At 37.6% G+C, this 19,433-nt stretch overlaps 1 protein-coding gene across 1 annotated transcript in view; it reads left to right on the forward strand.

Annotated features, from left to right (window-relative positions):
• The window catches only part of LOC121320704 (vascular endothelial growth factor C-like), a 61,262-nt gene that overhangs the window by 34,507 nt on the left and 7,322 nt on the right, over positions 1 to 19,433 (forward strand). The window lies entirely within an intron of this gene.

Raw genomic sequence — 19,433 nt, forward strand, 5'->3', positions numbered from 1 at the left:
CACACATCTGTAGCCTTTGTTGTTTTCTAAAGGACAAGTAACATTGTTCACACATTCCTGAGACATTTTTAAAGGCCCCCTAACCGACTGTCACTGATTTTACAACATCCTGTCATGTTCAATCTGCAAAAAATTTCCTTAACAGTAACACTCTATTGTTGCCAAAACCATTACTGTAATATAACAGTTCTTGGGCGCTTGCGACAGGGTGCACGTTGCCAAGGAGACTCAGAGACCAGGAAGCTGTAGTTAAGCGCTCATACATGCATATTTATTTACATTACTCAAAAGAAACACATAGTACAGTCCACCACAACATTCCTTCACCAACACAATTCTAACACCCATATCACCCTATGCATACACCTGTGGCTGGAGTCTTAATTAGTGGAGCCTTATTCAATAGACGGCTCCAGCCATATTCCCATGTGTGTTTGCAGGGAGGATTTTAACTCCCTCCCTGCCACCCAGTACTCCCCACATATACACACTCGTGCACTGGCAGACCTTTCATCCTGCCGTGCTGCCACAGTGCTGTATAGGGACATTGGATAGGGTTATTACTATATTTGATGGGCTTGACAAACATCATCTCTTCCATCTTCACTAAGAAAGCCTGGGTTAATATGGACATATGGCTCCAGTCTTATCATAAGGGAAGATAACTTTGTAGCTGTCCAAAAAGGTGGATGGCTTTTCTCCAGGTTATATGCTATGCTAACTATGGCAGATTTATCAACTTTTTGAAAAAGTTTTAATTTCTTTTTTGATCATATAACTGGTATTTTTCCTGGCAATTGTAATAATTTTAAACTAAATAAAGAATATGAAATATCCTGATTAGAAGTCATGAATTTGATGTTGGTATGTGTTTTAAAATTGTGCATATTTCGTAGAAACCAGCATCAGTCTTCATAGGTTTCACCAAAAAAAAAAAAAAATAAAAAAAAAAAAAAATAAACAAGGCTACATCTTTTTGTTTTTCATCATCTATTGGATAAGATAAACTGTTAAATAATAATGTGATTTAAGCTAATGTAAAATCCACATAGTATCCAAAATAATAAAATAAGGAGGAAGGCTTTCAAAAATCCAGACTTTGCACAGCCTGTTGAACTGTTTTTGTTTTTTGTTTTATTTTATACATTAAATACCAATACTTAATTTTACATAAAACTATAAATCAACTTTAAAGTTTAACTTTAGAGTTATAAAAGATCTTGTGAAAGAAGAATTGAGCTGCAAATAAACAAGAGAAAAAAACCCCAAAGAAAATAAAGGACTTTAAGCTGCTCCAGATATGTCATACGCCATGATGGGTCTTGGAAGTTGTATTTACTTTCTGTACTTCCTCTGTAATCCCTGATGGACATTCCTACATATTGTACATTGCAGCTTGTATTCTACAAAGTCATGTTGATCACTCGCATGAATTAGAAGCTGTGTTTAAAGATAAGCCCCTTCAGCATAATAACCAGAAAATAGCTTGAGAGAGTTCACCCTAAGCGAAGACACCTATGTGAGATTGGATTTGAAGATAAAATGGTGATTTGGAGATTATAGGCGCATGATTGAATCAAGATTGCTTGTAAACCAAGCAGTACTGCTGCTGAAGGCATCCAGAATTTCCAGGGAGTTAACAAAAAACTACCACTGGTAGTAATGCATATCTTAAATCCTGCTGTAACAAGAAATGGGATTGTAAGTCTAGTCCTTGAAAGACAGAAAAAGACTAGAGTAAATGGCGCTGAAACATTTCAAAGATAACCTTGTTGATGTTTTTTTTTTTTTATATAGCTTTTTTTTTTATCAAAGATTATTGCAACAAGAAAAACAATTTGAGAGGTTATTCTGAACTTTAAAAACAATCTAAGAATATGTTGCATGTTTGTTAAAACTGCCTTAATTTACTACATTTTTTGGATGGTTTAGTGTTTCTTTTTTTTTTTTTTTTTTTTTACTTCAAAGAGAAATCTCTGTTTTGGTTGGAACAGGGAGCCCTGTTAATTGTGTGTGTACTTGTTTTTCAAAATGCTTACTGTTCCACTTTGATAGATTACAGAGCATTGAAAAAAATGTGTTTTCTTTAAAGATTAGTTTAATGCAGTAACAATTCACAAAATAATTATGCCTTCTATAAAACCAAAGTAGTAAAATGTGTATCAGATTGCTGGCATATCTTTACATTTAAACTCAATAATTGCATTATTAGAAGTTTGTTTTGCTGAGTGTAGTTTTGAGACATAAATAAACTACGGTATTCCTTTGAATTTAAGATACACTTTTTAAACAATTTTTTCTTCTCAAAAAAGACGTGCATCTTAAATGCGGGCATAGCGCGTATATTAAAATCGCCAAAAAAAGACATGCCTGTCTGAGAGCACAAACAGGAATGTGACTGACTGCCAAGAACAGAAGAACAAAAACAGTACTGCCCGATCTCAAATCACGTGTGACATACAGGCAGCCACTTATAAAGAAGCATCAGATGCTGTAATGAGAGAGAGAGAGAGAGAGAGAGAGAGAGAGACTTTTAAGATCCTTTATTTAAATATTCCAAATAAAATCCATTAAAATTCAAATAAAGGTAAAACACAACAAAAGTTAAGATTCCTACTGCTTCAGCAAAATTTAAAAAATCCTAAAATACATCGTGTTCTCCTTAAAAACAGATTTTAAACAAAATAAAAGGATCATTAAAAAATCAATATTAAACAGTGTTTTTTTCTTTGTTGAAAACAGATAAAAGCCAAAAAAAAAGCCACTGTAAAACAAAAATTAAATAAAATTAGAACAAAAACTGGAGCTCCCCCTCCTCACTCACAGCACACAAGGCGTCTCCCACACACCACCTCTCCTGAAAGTCCTCCAGGTTACTGACCAGTTTAAAATACTCAAACTCTACTCTGATCTGGCTGACCACGAGCACCCTGAACTGAACCACTAAACTGGTCAGTCCAGAACCAGAGAGTTGATTTTTCCTTGTCTTTAAAATAGCCAATTTTGCCTGTCCAATTAAAAAATTAATAAGAACACACCTGTTTTTCATTTTAAAACTGTATAGAACCCCAAAAATAAAAAGCTCCTTACTAAAAACGACCCCTAAATTATTCAGGATTCCCTGCAGTAAATTAAAAAGTGGCCGCAGCCTCTCACACTCACTGTAGGCATGAAAGAGAGTTTCCTCTGCTGAGCAAAAAGCGCACTGCTCACTGATGCTGGGGTCCACTCTATGGAGAAACCTGCCTGTGGACACAATGCAGTGTAGAATCTTCCACTGCAGGTCCCCCACTCTCTTGGCGAGAGGCGGCTTGTACAGCACCCTCCACACCGGCCTGTGCCCCTCCTCTACAGCCAAGTAAGCTCGCCACTTAGAGTCTACCAGACCCCTTAGCCTACTATACTCTGTGGCTTTAACACACAATTTGTATATATGTTTTCCATTCATTGTGTGAAAGATAATTTCCTCCACATTCTGCAATTTAAGCAAAGTCCCTCCATTCTCTCCACCGCCCTCACCTTCCTCACCTACTGCTGGTGACACGATCATCCCTGGAAATAAGGAAAGCTGTCTCTGCTCTGTGCCTCTGGACAACTCCTCCCTCAGGACTGCCTTGAGCCGCGGGGAGAGGCAGCCCCTCAACTCACCCATCAGTCTTTCTGCAAGCCTCTCTGAGTGCCAGCCTAGCTGTGCAGTTAGCTGGGAGGCAGTTAGCCAGCAGGAGAGCTCAAGGTTTAACAGGTGGACCATCCTGGTTACACCTGCTTTTAAAAAACTGGCACAGAGCGTCATCGACTGGAGGAACTTAACTGGAAAGAGTGGATTAAAAAATAGGGGCTCCTCAAACAGGTCCTGCCCTGTCAAGGACTCCACATCCCTCTCCACCCTCACCAGCTGCCAGGCTTTTAAAATACTTTGATAAAAAGGAGGAAGTCCTGCTTTACTAAAACTGGTGTTCTCAATTAAAAACAGGTGTTTTCCTAACCCCAGCCCCCCAAATCTATTGAGAAGGAAACAGGCCAGCCTCTTCCAATGAGCCTCCTCCTCAGTGTACAGGAGTCTCTGAACCGCCTGCAGTCTGAAGGCTGCCACCCTGCTGGCAATGCTGACTAGCCCCTGCCCCCCCTCATCACTAGGGAGGTAGAGGACTGCCGGCCTCAAACTGTGTCTCCCGCTCCAAAAGAACTCCAGCAACACTCTCTGGATCTCCTTCACCAGGCCCTGGGGTGGGTCCAGGCATACCAGCTTGTGCCACAAGCTAGAGGCCACCAGATTATTAATAACAAGCACCCGGCCCTTGAAGGACAGTTGAGCCAGCAGTCCCTTCCACCTCTGCAGCCGCCCCCTCACCCTGTCCAACAAACCCTCCCAGTTCTTTTTCATGTAGTTTTCTGTTCCGAGGTGCACCCCCAACACTTTAATACCTGTTCTGTTCCATTTCAGCCCCTCAGGCAGGAAAGGAGGGGTGCCCTCATCCCAGCTGCCTGACAGGAAGGTGTCACATTTTGCCCAGTTTACTCATTTAGAGTCTGCTGCAGCGCTTGGACATCTGCATCCCCACTCACAAACACAGTCACATCGTCTGCGTAGGCAGACACCTTCACTGTGGCAGAGGAGGGTGTGGAGGGCGAGGAGGGCACTGTCCATCCAGCTAGCCTGACCCTCAGCAGGTGCAGCAGGGGCTCTATAACCAGTGAATACAGCATACCAGACAGGGCACAGCCCTGCCTTATACCCCTGCACACTGGGAAGGGCTGACTCAGCCCATTGTTGATCTTTAAAATACTAAAAATGTTGGAATATAAAAGCCGAATATAAGAAATAAAACCAGGACCGAACCCGAAGGCTTCCAGTGTATGAAAGAGATAGGTGTGGTCGACTCTGTCGAAAGCCTTCTCTTGATCCAGGGAGACCATTCCTACATTAAAATCACAAATATCACTTACAGTTAAAAAATCTCTAATAAAAAACAAGTTATCAAAAATAGAGCGACCCGGTATACAATATGTTTGATCCATATGTATTACAGTTCCAATAACACTTTTTAATCTATTAGCGATTGTTTTGGATAAAATCTTTAAATCAGAACATAAAATTGACACAGGTCTCCAATTTTTAAGCTGGCATAGGTCTCCCTTCTTGGGCAGCAGTGTAACCACCGCCCTACGGCAGCTAAGAGGCAGTTCCTTGTGGCTGAGGCTCTCTCTCAGAACCTGGAGCAAATCCTCCCCCATTATATCCCAGAAATTATTATAAAATTCTGCTGGCAGTCCATCGATCCCGGGAACCTTTCCGCTGGAGAGCTGCTTGACAGCGGCGGTCATCTCCTGGTGGGTCAGCGGTGCGTCCAGCTGAATCTGCTCCTTCTCACTGAGGCTGGGTAACCCCTGGAGCAGCCGCTCAGTGTCCTCTATGTTGCACAGTTCTTTATTATAAAGTTCCTTGTAAAAACGCACCGCCTCTCTGCTGATTTCCTCCCGGGTGTGCAGTTCTTTCCCACCAGGAGTCCTGATACAACACAGCTGTCTACTGTCCGCTCTCTTCCTCTCCAGGTTGAAGAAGAAACTAGTGGGGGCATCCATGTCTCTCAACTCCATGAATCTGGAACGCACAATCGCCCCCTTCACTCTTTCCTTCAGCAAGCTCCCCAGCGCGATTTTCTGCTCTTTTAGGTTCTCCAGGGTCTGTTCTTTAAATTCTGAATTTAAACTTTCCTCTAGGAGGAGGATTTTGGACTCCAGTTCTCTCACGGCTGTGTTCAGTGACCTGGTTGCATTTATAGTATATTGTTGACAAAAACATTTAATTTGTATTTTGCCAATGTCCCACCACTGTCTTAAATCTTTACATTGTGCTTTTTCTTTTTTCCAAATTATCCAAAAAAGTTTGAATTGTTGCTTAAATTTTACATCTTGTAATAATTTTACATTGAAATGCCAGTAAGATGCTCTGTGGGGTTCTGATTGAATTATTACTGTAATTAATAGACAGTGGTGGTCAGAGAGACTACTGGGGATGAGTCTTGCTTTGATAAATTTATTTAAATCGTTTTTAGAAGTATAAAACCGGTCTAGTCTTGCTCAATATACACAGTCTGTGTGATACTGAGACCAGGTGTATTGTCTTGAACTGGGGTGCAGGCATCTCCATATGTCAACCAGGTCACTGGACTCTAACAATGCAGCCAACTCTCTGGAGGACTGAGGGTGTGGTTCATCATTATTTCTATCAATATTAAAATTAACAGTACAATTAAAATCTCCTCCTACTACCACCACATCATTATTGTTAATTTTTAAAAAGAGCTTGCTTTAATTTCTTAAAAAATAAAATTCGTTCCCCCCCTCTATTGGGGGCATAAATATTAAAAAAAACATACACTGTACTGCCCAGCCTAGCTCTTACTTTTAAAATCCTCCCTTTCTCGATTTCATCCATATCTAGTAAAACTGCCCCCAGGCTGGGTTTAAAAAGCACGGCTACTCCTGCACTAGTACTAGCACCGTGACTCATCACGCACAGCCCCTTCCACTCCGCTCACCACGCCTCCTCATTCTCCTGATCCGAGTGCGTTTCCTGCAGAAACACCACCCCCGCTTGCTTCTGCTCTAAAAACTCGACTAGCTGCGCCCTCTGAAAAGACTGTCTGCAGCCGTTTAGATTAAAAGAAATAAAAACACACCTTTCCATCATAGCTAAAAAAAACTAACACACTAAAACAAGTAATAAAAGAAGTTTCATAAAATACAGCCATTTTTAAACAAGAGATTTTGAACCACTTTTAAGGTCCTTTTTAATTTTCCGAACAATTTTTTTTAATCTATAACGTTTTGGCTGATCAAATTCTTCTATTGTGACTTTCCTTGTTATAACGTGAGCGGAGTGGAGAAATAACCTTAGATCATTGAAAAAGCTTGCTATTTCTACTCCCCTTTTCCCTTTTGTTTCTATCATAAAATCATTTACCTGCTCAAGCGTGTATAACTTTTTCTTACTGACGGGTTGGCTATCAGGGTTGTCTGAGATAAGCGAAGAGTCAGAGAGCTCCCCCTCCATCTCATCCGCGCTGTCCTCTCGCTCAGCCCCGAGAATCCGCTCCTCCGCAGCTCCCTTCGACTCCTCGACACCGGTCTCTGCCACAGCCGTCACTATTTCAGGCGGCTGAGATTCAGCTAGCGGAGAGTCTTGCACCGCGCCCGGCTCACCCTGCGCTGTGCTCTCTTCCTCTGCGTTGGGAGGGACTGACGCCCCGCCTGGAGCCCGCAGTCGCCCTATCTGCACAGGTTCGGAGTTCTGCACTGGCTGCGCTCTGCCATCCGGCAGCTCTGCAGCCTTCCGTTGAAATCGTGTCTTTTTCGCTACTACCTTGAATGATTCTTCACCATTCTCAGTAGTAGCGGTATTATCCTCCGAACCCGTCAGTGACAGGCTGCGGCTGGGTCTCTTTGTGCGAGGCCGTGGTGTTGGTGGTTCTGCTCCGGTTTCCTTCTGGATCGCCCCCTCCTCGGTCAGCACGGGCTCGCTCTGCGGCTGCGGTGCAGGAGCCGACTCTTCCTCCCGCTCACCCCCAACACCCCCGACTTCCTCCTCGCCAGCATCGCCCTGATCCTGCCCTGTCTCTGCTGTAGCCTCCTTTCTCGGGCAGGCTTTCCTCTGGTGTCCCTGTTTTCCACAGTAAAAACACCTCATCGTTTCGGAACTGACAAACACCACACAATTCATCCCTTCCACGTTAAAATTCCAGGCAACATTAATGACTTGATTAGGATCATTTAGTAAGACAAACGCCTGCCTTCTAAATGACATGACGTGCCTAACACTGTTATTTTTGCACCCCAGCGGGATTCCCTTAATCGGGGACACCAGTTTACCAAAACGAGCTAAATTCTTTTCTAATTGCTCATTTTTTAAAAACGGAGGCACATTAGAAATAATAACTTTCGTAACCGGGGTTACTAGAGGGGAAACCTGAACAAATTCACCTTTCACTGTAAATCCTTCCTCTACCAGCTTGTGTACCAGAGACACCTCCACTAAAAATATTACCAGCGCTTTATTCATTCTTGACGCCGACATAATATTCTCAAACCCCACCACCTCTCCTACTGCCAGCAGGCACTCCTCCACCGAAACCCCGGGGTCAGGCAGGCAACGGACCCCGTGTCGGCGGGTGAGAGCCCCCAGCCCTCCTGAACGAGACCCCATAACGGGATCTCCAAACACCCTACAAACAAACAAACAAACACACACACACCACTAACCTACGAACAAACAAACACACAAAAAAAAAAACAACTAAGTAACTATGAAACACAAATAAATAAATAAATAAATAAATATAGATATATAGATAAATAAATAAAGTTTTAAATTTTCCGGTCCTACCGCACTGGCGTTCCACCTCTCTGCAAGCCCTTCCCTCAATCCTCCACGAGAGAGAGAGAGAGAGAGAGAGAGAGAGAGAGAGAGAGAGAGAGAGAGAGAATTTATTTGCACTTTATTTGCAGTAAAATTATCAGATTAAAGAAAATCCCCCAAAAATGTTATTAGTATCCACAATTTTTTTTTTCCATTTCATCTCCCGCCTTCTTTTTCTAACAAAATAAAACAAACAAAAAAAAAATCCAAACACATCAGTCATTACAGGTTAATGATCAGTTCTTCTTGATATATTTCACAAAAGGCACAATTTGTACACCAAAGCATCTCAAGCATGTCCTGGTTATGCATTAGCTTGTAGTATTTAAAAGCTAATGTTTAGATCTAATAATTGATTGATTAATCTTGTCTGTCTGAGTGCAGTATTAAAAAACAGTGCGTGAAAAACAAATCTTGAAAAATGGCAGAGGGTACTTGCTGGAAAGTATTAAAAGGGTATTACATTTATTTTGCAGCATTTTGTATATGTAACAATCTCGTCAGTGTGGCCAAATCAAAATAGGGAGACTGGATCCGAAAACGACGGTGCCACAAACAAGAAGCAGTGGTGAAGTCACAAAACTGAGTCACGCTCTGTCCCTCCCACCTAGGGTATAATTTTATATAGTATATATATATATATATATATATATATATATATATATATATATATATATATATATATATAATATAATATAATATATATATATATATATATTTTTATTTTAAATAAACTGGTTTTGAAATAATTTACTTTTTACCAAAAATGGTTAAAACTAAAGAGTACAGCAATGATCTAAAAATGGCAGCGAAACAACTAAACGAAAAAGGAGTACCTACCAGAAAAATAGCATAACGACTTGGTTTAACAAAAACCACTATGTGGGCTATTATTGACAAATACAGAAAAGGAACTACTGCATCTAGCTCCAGGTGTGGAAGACCAAGAAAGATTTGTTCAAAATCTGGAAGAATCGTTCGAGCAGCCTGGCAAAATCCTTGGATTACTGCAAAAGACTTGACACAAGAATTGAGAGAAGATGGTCAAGAAGTTCACAAGCAAACAATTTAACGATACCTTAACAAGATGAGTGTACATGGGTGCAGAAAACCAAGGTGCAAACCTTTGTTAAAAACAAAGCACAAAAGAAAGTTTTCCACTGAGTACCTGAAGAAGCCTGGTGACCAAATTTTATGGTCAGACTAATCCAAAATATAACTTTTGTTTCACCAAGAAAGCAACAATATGTTTGGAGGAAGAGGGGAGAAGAATTTAAAGAAAAGTTAATCATGTCTGGTGTTAAACAGGGTGGAGATTTTGTGATGGTATGGGCTTGTTTTTCTTGCTCAGGCACTGGTGACCTTTGTACTATAGAAGGATCAATGAATGCTGCAAAATATGAAGAAATGTTGTGCTCTCATTTGTTACCCAGTGCAAGAAGGTTTATTGGATGGAAGTTTGTATTTCAGCAGGATAATGACCCTAAGCATTCTGCGAAGTCTATAAAGACATTTATGAAAAAAGTAAGATTACAGTTATGGATTGGCCATCTCAGTCCCCAGACTTGAATCCCATCAATATGTTGTGGATTGACTTTAAGGCTGCTGTTGCAAAACGAGAAACAAAGTCATTTGCAGAACTCAAAACTGTATGTGTTGAAGAATGGGCAACAAACTTCTTTCAAAATACAAAAAAAGACTGCAAGCTGTGAAGGAAGGAAAGGGTGGGCACACCAAAGTACTAATGTAAGGATGCCCAAATACTTTTGTCAAAGTATGAAATCAGTTTTTGCATGTTATTTTTAATTTTATGCACATTATGTAATAATTTGTTGTTTTATTATAAAGCTGAATCTCTACTTTTAATTTATATCTTTCAACAGAACAACTTAAAATGAAAGAAATCACTATCTTTGTGTTTTTTCAGAGGTTTTTTTTAGCTACCCAAATACTTTTGCATACAAATAAGCACACCATTTAAAACTTTAAACCAAAATAATCCCAAACTTGGGATCGCCATCTTTTTTAATTTAGGTGCAAGTCCAGTTGCTTTATCCTGTGTAAAGTGTGTCAGTGGAAGGGCTGCCCCGAGCACACACTCACTTTCCACTTGACCCTACTACGGGTTAACCCCTTGTTTTTAACTCTGAATTTACTTACTTGATATTTCAAAGCAGATCACTGCTAGAAAATCCTTTTGTTTGGTTGCATAGTAATAAAACCACAAAATTGCAAATGAATTCATGTTTAACCCCATTTTAATTCAAATCACACAAGGTCTTAAATTAAACAGAGTGCTATTGATGGCAATGTGACTAGATCATTATCGCGATTATCAAATGGTTCGTTTTTTTTTTTTTTTATCATAATCTACTGTATTTGAAAATCAATACGATAAGTAGTATCGTAGCAATACAGTATCAAAAATACCATAGTAAATGATAATCCCAACCACCCTAGTCATGGCTAGTGCTAAGAGATCTCATTCATCAATCTCTCTGAAAGAAAAGCTTTATATTATCAGCAGAAACTGGATAGCACAACTTTACAATTGATTTATTTAATACAGTACTTTTTTTTTTTATACTGTACTGTATCTAAGTTACTTTAAAATAATACATTAAAATATATAATACTTATTTATTTTTCACTTCCAAATGTTCAAAATTTGTCAAATACAGTTTTGTCCCTTTTTCTACAAAACGTTCTTCTAAATTAATCGAATATGCTTTATACGTGCTGCCATTTCTAACAATAGATCCCTTTTCCCCGTATGCATTGAAATAAAGTCATTGTTGGTTATAACATACCTAGCTTATAATGTGCCATCTTTCTGGTCTGAATGTGGTACATTATATTAGTTTTACTGTATATATACAGTACACACACAATCCAAGAAAATACTGCACAGCAAAATAGTTCAAGTTGTGTTTTGTTTATGGCTGTAAACAACACATTTTTATTTCAGGATTTAAAAGAAAACCTTAATTTCCTTTCCTGTAAGTCTAAAACACCCATAATTCACAACACAACCCTGCAGATTTTAAAAGTTTGAAACCAGAACGCAAAATAGTTAATGACACATAAAAAGCCATAATTGCTACTCATTACTTATATTATTTATAAACTTTCTTACTGGCAGTACACATGTTAGCAATCAGAAAATGACATTTGTGTAATACAGAAGTGAGCATTGTTCAAAAACATTCCTACTAGTTTTCAGAAATACATTTAAACCTTCCTAAGCCCATAACATAGAACTGTTTTTTAAAAAAAAATGTGAGTATATCCACAGACAACTCCAGCTCCTGCTGTTCATATTCTGCCTAAATAAACACCAATCAAAATTATTTGCAACATCATGGGGTCTAATTGTATAATTAAAATAGCCATTATTTTTGTAAACCATATTTATCACAAACCTACTTTCATTTTTTATTCTATATATTAGCCAATAATTCATCAAGGGAGATAAAGACAGGAGTAATACAGAGTATACTAGATCCACCTCATGGATGATGCCCCCAGCTTTGCTTCAAAATTAGAAAGTTTCATAACTTTAATTGCAGGGAAAGCTCTAAGACAGTGGTATCCGTTAGAGTGGTTCCCATAGGGTTGGACCCCAGTACTGCAGAAAACAGACTGGTAACACTACTGCAGTGATCCTGCAGTGCTGCATTAAGTGTACACAGGAATTACAACTGATAAGAATCTTTTCTGCCAGCTGTTCCAAAGTCGTTATTGGTCCAATGTTAATGTAAACAGGATATATAAGCGACACCTGTACAAAACTGCTAGTATTCTACGAGTACTGTACATTAAAATATAATTTTTGTAGTTTCTTTACAGTATATCTTAGGGTATTACTCCATTTCTTCAAGGAGGTCTTTTCCTAGGCTGCTGAGGGGTGGATTAAGCTCAGGTAGCTGCAGTGTGATGATAATCAGTGGATTCTGCTTCTGATAAAAGACACATGACAGAAAGATATCTTGCCATTCCTGTGAGCCCACCTCTCCTGACATGAGGTAACCTCTCACCTCATACCCTCATGTCACTCTTATCATAAATAATCCAGGCCCCAGTTAAGACCTGATCTTAACCTGGCTGACACTGTACAGCAGCAATGTTGTTATTTAACTAAGCACCAACATAGCTGGTTATGTCAGGGTAAGGCAATTTCATTTTTCAACAATTAGTAGTTTGTGAGAACAATAGTATAATTCCAATGCAGCGTTTTTTTTTCCTCCATAATAACTAGATATTACATTAAATGCATTGTAAAAAAATATTGTCTTAAAATATATATTTTTTAAAAGTGTGTGTGTGTGTATATATATATATACACACACACACACACACACAAAATATATATATATATATATATATATATATATATATATATATATATATATATATATATATATATATAAACACAACGCATGTGAGAATATATTTTCATAGATAAAACCATGTCATTTATGCTTAGCAAAAAATAACATGCGTTATGTGTGTCATAGCAAAAAACAACATCTGTGTGGGTTAGTCACAATAGAAATACATTTTGTTTCTTAGGCATATCTAATTTATGTGTAATGTAGTTCTTTTTCTTAAAACACAGTACGAAAAGTTAAATGTTTACAAAGATGTATCATTCACTTCAAACATTTTAAACCTGATCGAGACCCTTACAGTACAAATAGAAGCCATCAAAATAAAAATAGTGGAGTAATTGAGTCAATTCAGAATGATGCCAAACCAATGAACGACAAACTGGCAAATAGTACAGCTCCGAAAATAGACAGCACACATAGCAATCACAGTGGGGCAGAGCAACTAGACTACAAAATAAATGTCTTTATATACATAATTCTGGCCTGGGTAAGCAAAACCATCAGTGTGTACATGACATGTTGCCTCTTCAACCGCTGCAGCTCAACTGAGCTTCAAAATATTCAATTTCCGCGACCCCACCCCAGGAAACAAAGAACCAATGAAATGAAAGTTCCTTCCTACAACCAATAGTAAGACAATGACGTACCAAAAAAAATTGCTGCAGACTGCCGAAGGATAGAACGTAGTCCCAATTTAAACTGAAGAACTAACAAAAAAAAATATAAGAAATAATACATAAAGCAACTCAATAGAAGTGTTTAAATGTAATATGCCATGGCCCAACTGAAAATATCTCATTTATTTTCACTCGTTAGCCTGACATTTTCGACCTCGCTTTGCCACTCATGAAGTTGAAGAGGCCAAGGATTAGACTTAAAATAAATTTGATACTTTCAGTTCACCATGACATATCCTCCCTCTCTCTCTCTCTCTCTCTCTCTCTCTCTCTCTCTCTCTCTCTCTCTCTGTCTCTCCATATATATATATATATATATATATATATATATATATATATATATATATATATAATTTTTTTTCCTCTTAGTGTGGAGTATGGTGTGTTGATAAGTGGACAAAAATCCTCATTTAAATGCACGAAATTCTGAGGCACTGACACAACAAAATGTGAAAAAAAAGTTCAAGGGGGTGTAGACTTTCTATAGGCACTGTATACATATGTATATGTATATGACAGTACAATTCAAGAACACTAAGAGCACTACATTCATGGATAACTAGGATCCAAGAGGATACGCATCAATCACTAGCAATGCAGCTCGCTATTTTAATAATTAGCTACAACATTTTGGCTTCTTCCTTCTTCAATAGCACTGTAGAAATATGGGACCTGATACTCAAATAGTTTGTGAATTTGAACGGAGTTGCAGGGAAAATGTTCATAACACAAGGCTGTGGAAATGAATATATTTCTAAATGAATCTAAACAAGAACTGAATCACAACTCAGACTGCACCTAGCTGATGCAGTGAATTTGCATACATGGTAATGTCAAGTTACGAGTGGGCGTAAACAGTTACTCCACATCTGGGATTAGCATTTTTCTCTGTGCTTAATATCCTTGTACCAGTTTTCTTTTTGTAACACAAAGGTCCAAAAAATTGTTAGGATTATGGAAGTAAAGCAGTAGCGTCCATGCTTTCAGTTTTCTAAACAGATGATTGTGACCTTAGCTGCCAGGCTTGCTGGGAAAGAATCACCAACATCTGTCAAACTTGCATTGCATGGAAACGGTCTTTTCACTCAACTCGGGTAGACTATCAACAGGGGCTCAGGAGGAATGCGGGAGAATCCTGATCAGCTTAGATTGCCAGTCAATACGTGCTCATGGAAATGAGGTAGAAGTGGTCAGAAGAATAGAAAGGGCAACTTTACTGAAAAGGAGATTATAATAATAGCTGACAGTGTCTTAGAAAATGAAGACAAATTGTTTGGAAAGGGAACAACTAAAAAAATCCAAAGGGTGAGCAAAATAAGATATGGCACGGAACAATGTGAAATTTATTAAAAACAATGCCATGCAATTACTCTGTCTCTCTAGTGTACATCTTAAAAAATAGTTAGCATTATATGAGTTTTCACATTTTGTAATACGTTCAAATCTCTGGACCAAGACAAAATTGTGTGAACAGTGCACTAAATCAGTGAGAAATGTCTAATTATATCACACAGTTAAACACGTATCAACTCATATAATAATAAAATGTATTTTAAATGTATAGGAGAGTAATTGTCTTGTACAGTTTTTAACTGTTTAGTGCCCTAGAGCACATCTCTTTAGCAGGGAAAAGGTGTCCCAAACAATTCCCATAGAGACTGTGAAAGGTATAGAAGGTATGTGAAGGGTATTGTGTGTACGTGTATTTATTAGTGCTGTTAATTAAACGCAGTTAACTTCTGCGATTAACACATTATTAATTGCTTTAACGGGCGTTAATTGCAATCCTCTGTCTTTACCCTTTTAGCATTCTGTAATTCATTCCCTGTGACACCATTTTAATATACAGTACACAAGCGCATGCAGTACAATGAGTGCAGTTGGTGTTTGCATAGAAAGTTATAGTCCATGAGCCAAAACTGAGAAAGCCCTTATTACGTTGGCTGCACCCCCCTCCCCAAACCTCCCCTCACCCCATCAGACTAAAGTTTTTTGGTATCATTTTGTTTCTTAATATGTGTAGATTATATTTCTGCTTCTTGCCAGCTGAATAATTGTCCATTTAGATGCAAAACAAACTGTTTTTGCATTAGACAATAGAATGCCGTCATTGCAGATAATCAAATCAACGCATTAACTTGCGCTGCTTAAATATAAATATACTACAGAAAGTTGTATTTAAATAGTTTTATTATTTCTTGATGTTTACTTTTTTTTTTAATTATTTTTGTATTAATACATCAGGCTTTTATCAGCATCTAGTTTGTTTGAGTGCTGCTCCGATTACTTCCTGATTTCCCCTGGTCACAGAGGAGCAGGGAAATGTGTGCAAGAAAAAATAAATAAAAAAAATCCTGCTTTGCAATAAGTGTCTCTTTCTATCACAGCTGATCTCAGGCAGTGATATGCGATGTAACAGAAGAACATAGCATCACCTGTTTTATACAGAATGTTCTTCTCATTACTGAAATTTCACTTCTATTGCAGGTATTTTTAAAAAATGCATACGTATATATTTACATATCAGTGAATAAAAACATTTCTTGTATATTAATGCTGACAGTCTATACATTACCGAGACCTGAAAACTTCAATTCATCTCACCCTGCCAAATACATTGTCTCCAAAATAAATAATATAGTCATGTGTGTGTGTGTGTGTATGTTTATATATACAGTTTTTAATGTGGTTTAAATTACATTACTATTAGTAATCGCAAGATTAATCATGAATCATTTTTTTTAATCGCTTGATAGCTCTAGTATTTATTATTGCTTACTAATAGTAGGCTTCCTGTCCAAAGTGTGGTTCTTTATATGTGCAGCACCAAGTTACCACACACTATACCTTTTTCTTACATTATTTCTCTAAAGCAAGTCCTATGAATGCATCCCATCAGGCCCCTCTGCTATAATAGTATTATTGATGCTGTGTATTACCATTTAAAAACCAGAGCTTAAGCTACTTTAACCAGCCTACAAATATGCAGAATATGTGACCTACATAACAGCTATAGAAGTGGTTTCAGTCAAGAATCAGCGATTTGTAAAAGCAAAAAACTGTAGTTTTAAATGTTTGGTGAGTAAAGGTGGTTGTAATAACACTATGTAACACAATTTTTGTTCCTGGGTAGTAAGTGTTACTTCCTAATTGCTTATGCCTCAAAAGTATAGAAAATGGCTATTATTCCCCACAAACTTTGTTTTTGTGACCAGGACAGTGATATTTCAAAATATCACTATTTCCAATGGGAAAACGGGCAAATGTGTGTCTTTTTGTTCACATAAAGTCAGAAAAAAACAACATATGAATCCAAATTAACATGTATTTATACTAAAGTAATACAAGGAAATGACTACAAAAGATTTAGAAGTGAGTAGTTTTTCGAGATTTACAGTTATACTGTAAATTTACAGTATAATCGTAATTCTCAAAACTACTCACTTCTAAATCTTTTCAAGCTGTCAAAGTATGTGTAAGTAAATATATGTATATTAAACATTAGCTGCCATTAGGAAACATATGCAGTAAATAATCTAATCTGATGATCAAAAAACTAAGTTAAAAATGTTAAACACAGTTTGTGTTATAGTATTACTGCTTTATAATTGAGTTGCTGTAGCTCTAAGAGAGCTATGCTATGTGCCGCAGTGCTTGCTGGGACGGTGGAGGAGTTATGGTTGTAGTACAGGCATGTAGTCAGTGTGTTACCTTGGCAGCTTCTAACTTGCAAGAATATAAGTTAATATTCCTTGGTCTAATTGGAAAATACATAATCAAGTTATTGTATATCCGGGAGACTCAAGAATAAAAGTTGCCTGGACTGGTTTCATAAACGTCTGGATATGTTTTTCTTTCATCGATTGGCTGGCTACAATAGCTTTATGTTAATACTTTGTATTGCTTGTAATTGTCTTTTAATACCATTTCATTTCACGAGCAAACAGGTATGATGAATTGATTAATCAACTAATAGATTGGATGATGAATTGATCAATAGAAAATGTCAAGATTAAAACCCCTAATTATGATATAATGTAAAAAAAAAGTATAGTGCTCCCCTTTTAATGCTGTAGTAGGGAGCCATAGTTAAGAGACTGTGCTGTTTGTGTTCTGCCTTATAACGAGAATACTAGTGTTAGTGTAATGGCATTATAGGGCAAATGGGAGCCATGACTGTACCACCTTATAACCTGTGCAGCAGTATAACGGGCTGCCTTATAAGCAAAGTATTACTATTCATCTATGCACAATTAATCATTACATCCTAGCTTTAAATACATGTATCCATAAGCTAGTGTATTTATTAACTGCAACCTATAACATCATTGAGATGTTTAATAGTCTCAGAGGTTTATTTAGCCTGTTACCAGTTTGTATATGTATTTGGAAATCCTGATCATAGCCTAAAAAACAGTCAGCAAAGAAATAAAACCCATTGGTATTCACACAAGCCATGACAGGGTGTACATTTTATTGTTAAATTGATATTAAGAATGGCATTTCTCCACCCCTGTCATTTTCAAGCTTATGCATGTTTTATTCCTGCTAAATGCAGCCTGGTTCTTGGATTAAGTTACTGATATTATTTTGTAGTTTTTTTTTGTTTTTTTTTCTTATACCCTGCAGACAGCAGAATTAATGAGTGGTGAATCAAACACATTGTATTTCCAGCAAGGGCTGTGTCATTTGTCAGAACAGAAAGGAATATATCACATCATTTTACCGATAATGGTATTTTGTTCTAACAAGGCTTTGTGCTTATAACACTGTATTCAAATGAGTAATGTGCCTTGGCATATACTTTGTAAATATATATATATAGACTTCCTCAGTTAGTAAGCGTGACAGACATATTCAGGAATTCATACTTTAATTAAGTAAAATAACTTCTCGGCCAAACTATGTCAGATGAGCCAATAATTGATTTAGGTTCTTATGTTGTTGAGGTTCGTGAGATACAGACCCTTGAAAAATGTTATTTTTACACCCAAAATTATTGTAACCCATATCAGAGGTGCCATTTCTCTTAATGCCACAGTGGATGTTTTGTTTTTGTTCACAAAACATGAATCTTCTTCTTCTTCTTCTTCTTCTTCTTCTTCTTCTTCTTCTTCTTCTTCTTCTTCTTCTTCTTCACTTTCAATTGCCTCTGGCATTTACACCAACTGAGCTTTGAAGATTGAGATAGAACACTTAACATATCATCATTAATTGTGCAGTGTACAGACACAATTTCAAACCCGGTTGGCCACTGTTTGAAAAGGCTACTGAGTTCAAATACTGAATTTACAGGATGCACAGCTTGTTAAATTGTAGTTTCTTTGAATTGCAGCTATTGCTCAATTCTTGTTTAACAAGTTAGTAAAGCTTTCACTGTGTTGCTGCTTAAAGGAATGACAAGCCATATGTATTTTATAAACATCACAGACCATAAGTGTTTGAAGAGCATGTATACAGCAGAAATACCAATTTAGGAATATGGGGAACATTAGTTAATGAAAAGTGCTTCTGTTTTGGTAGATTGAGGGTATGGTTTCTTTTAGAAGATGCCATTGTGCTGGAGTATTTGCCCTAAAGCAGGTCATTTCCAGTATTGTCAGTCTAGATGGGATCTCATTTTTTTTAAGTGAGGATTGTAGCATGTTTCATAATGTGCCTTATCATACAGTACACAGGCCCCCAAAAAGTTATTCAAAGAAACAATAATACTAGACCATGGAAACTACTGCGCTAAAGTATTGACCTTAAAATGGGAGACACTGCATTCCCAGTATTGCCAGGTTTCACAATCTCTGTATTAGCATATACATTCGTCCTAAAGGTTATTCAAAGAAACAATAGTGCAAATTAAAGTAAATTGAACCACGCTTGTCTTATTGTCATCAAACGCAGGCCTGCAAAATGAGTGATACCTACTGTAAATGAAACAAATTTTAAAGCTGA

The sequence above is a fragment of the Polyodon spathula genome, chromosome 1 (genome assembly GCF_017654505.1).
Source record: "Polyodon spathula isolate WHYD16114869_AA chromosome 1, ASM1765450v1, whole genome shotgun sequence".
NCBI classification, from domain to species: domain Eukaryota; kingdom Metazoa; phylum Chordata; class Actinopteri; order Acipenseriformes; family Polyodontidae; genus Polyodon; species Polyodon spathula.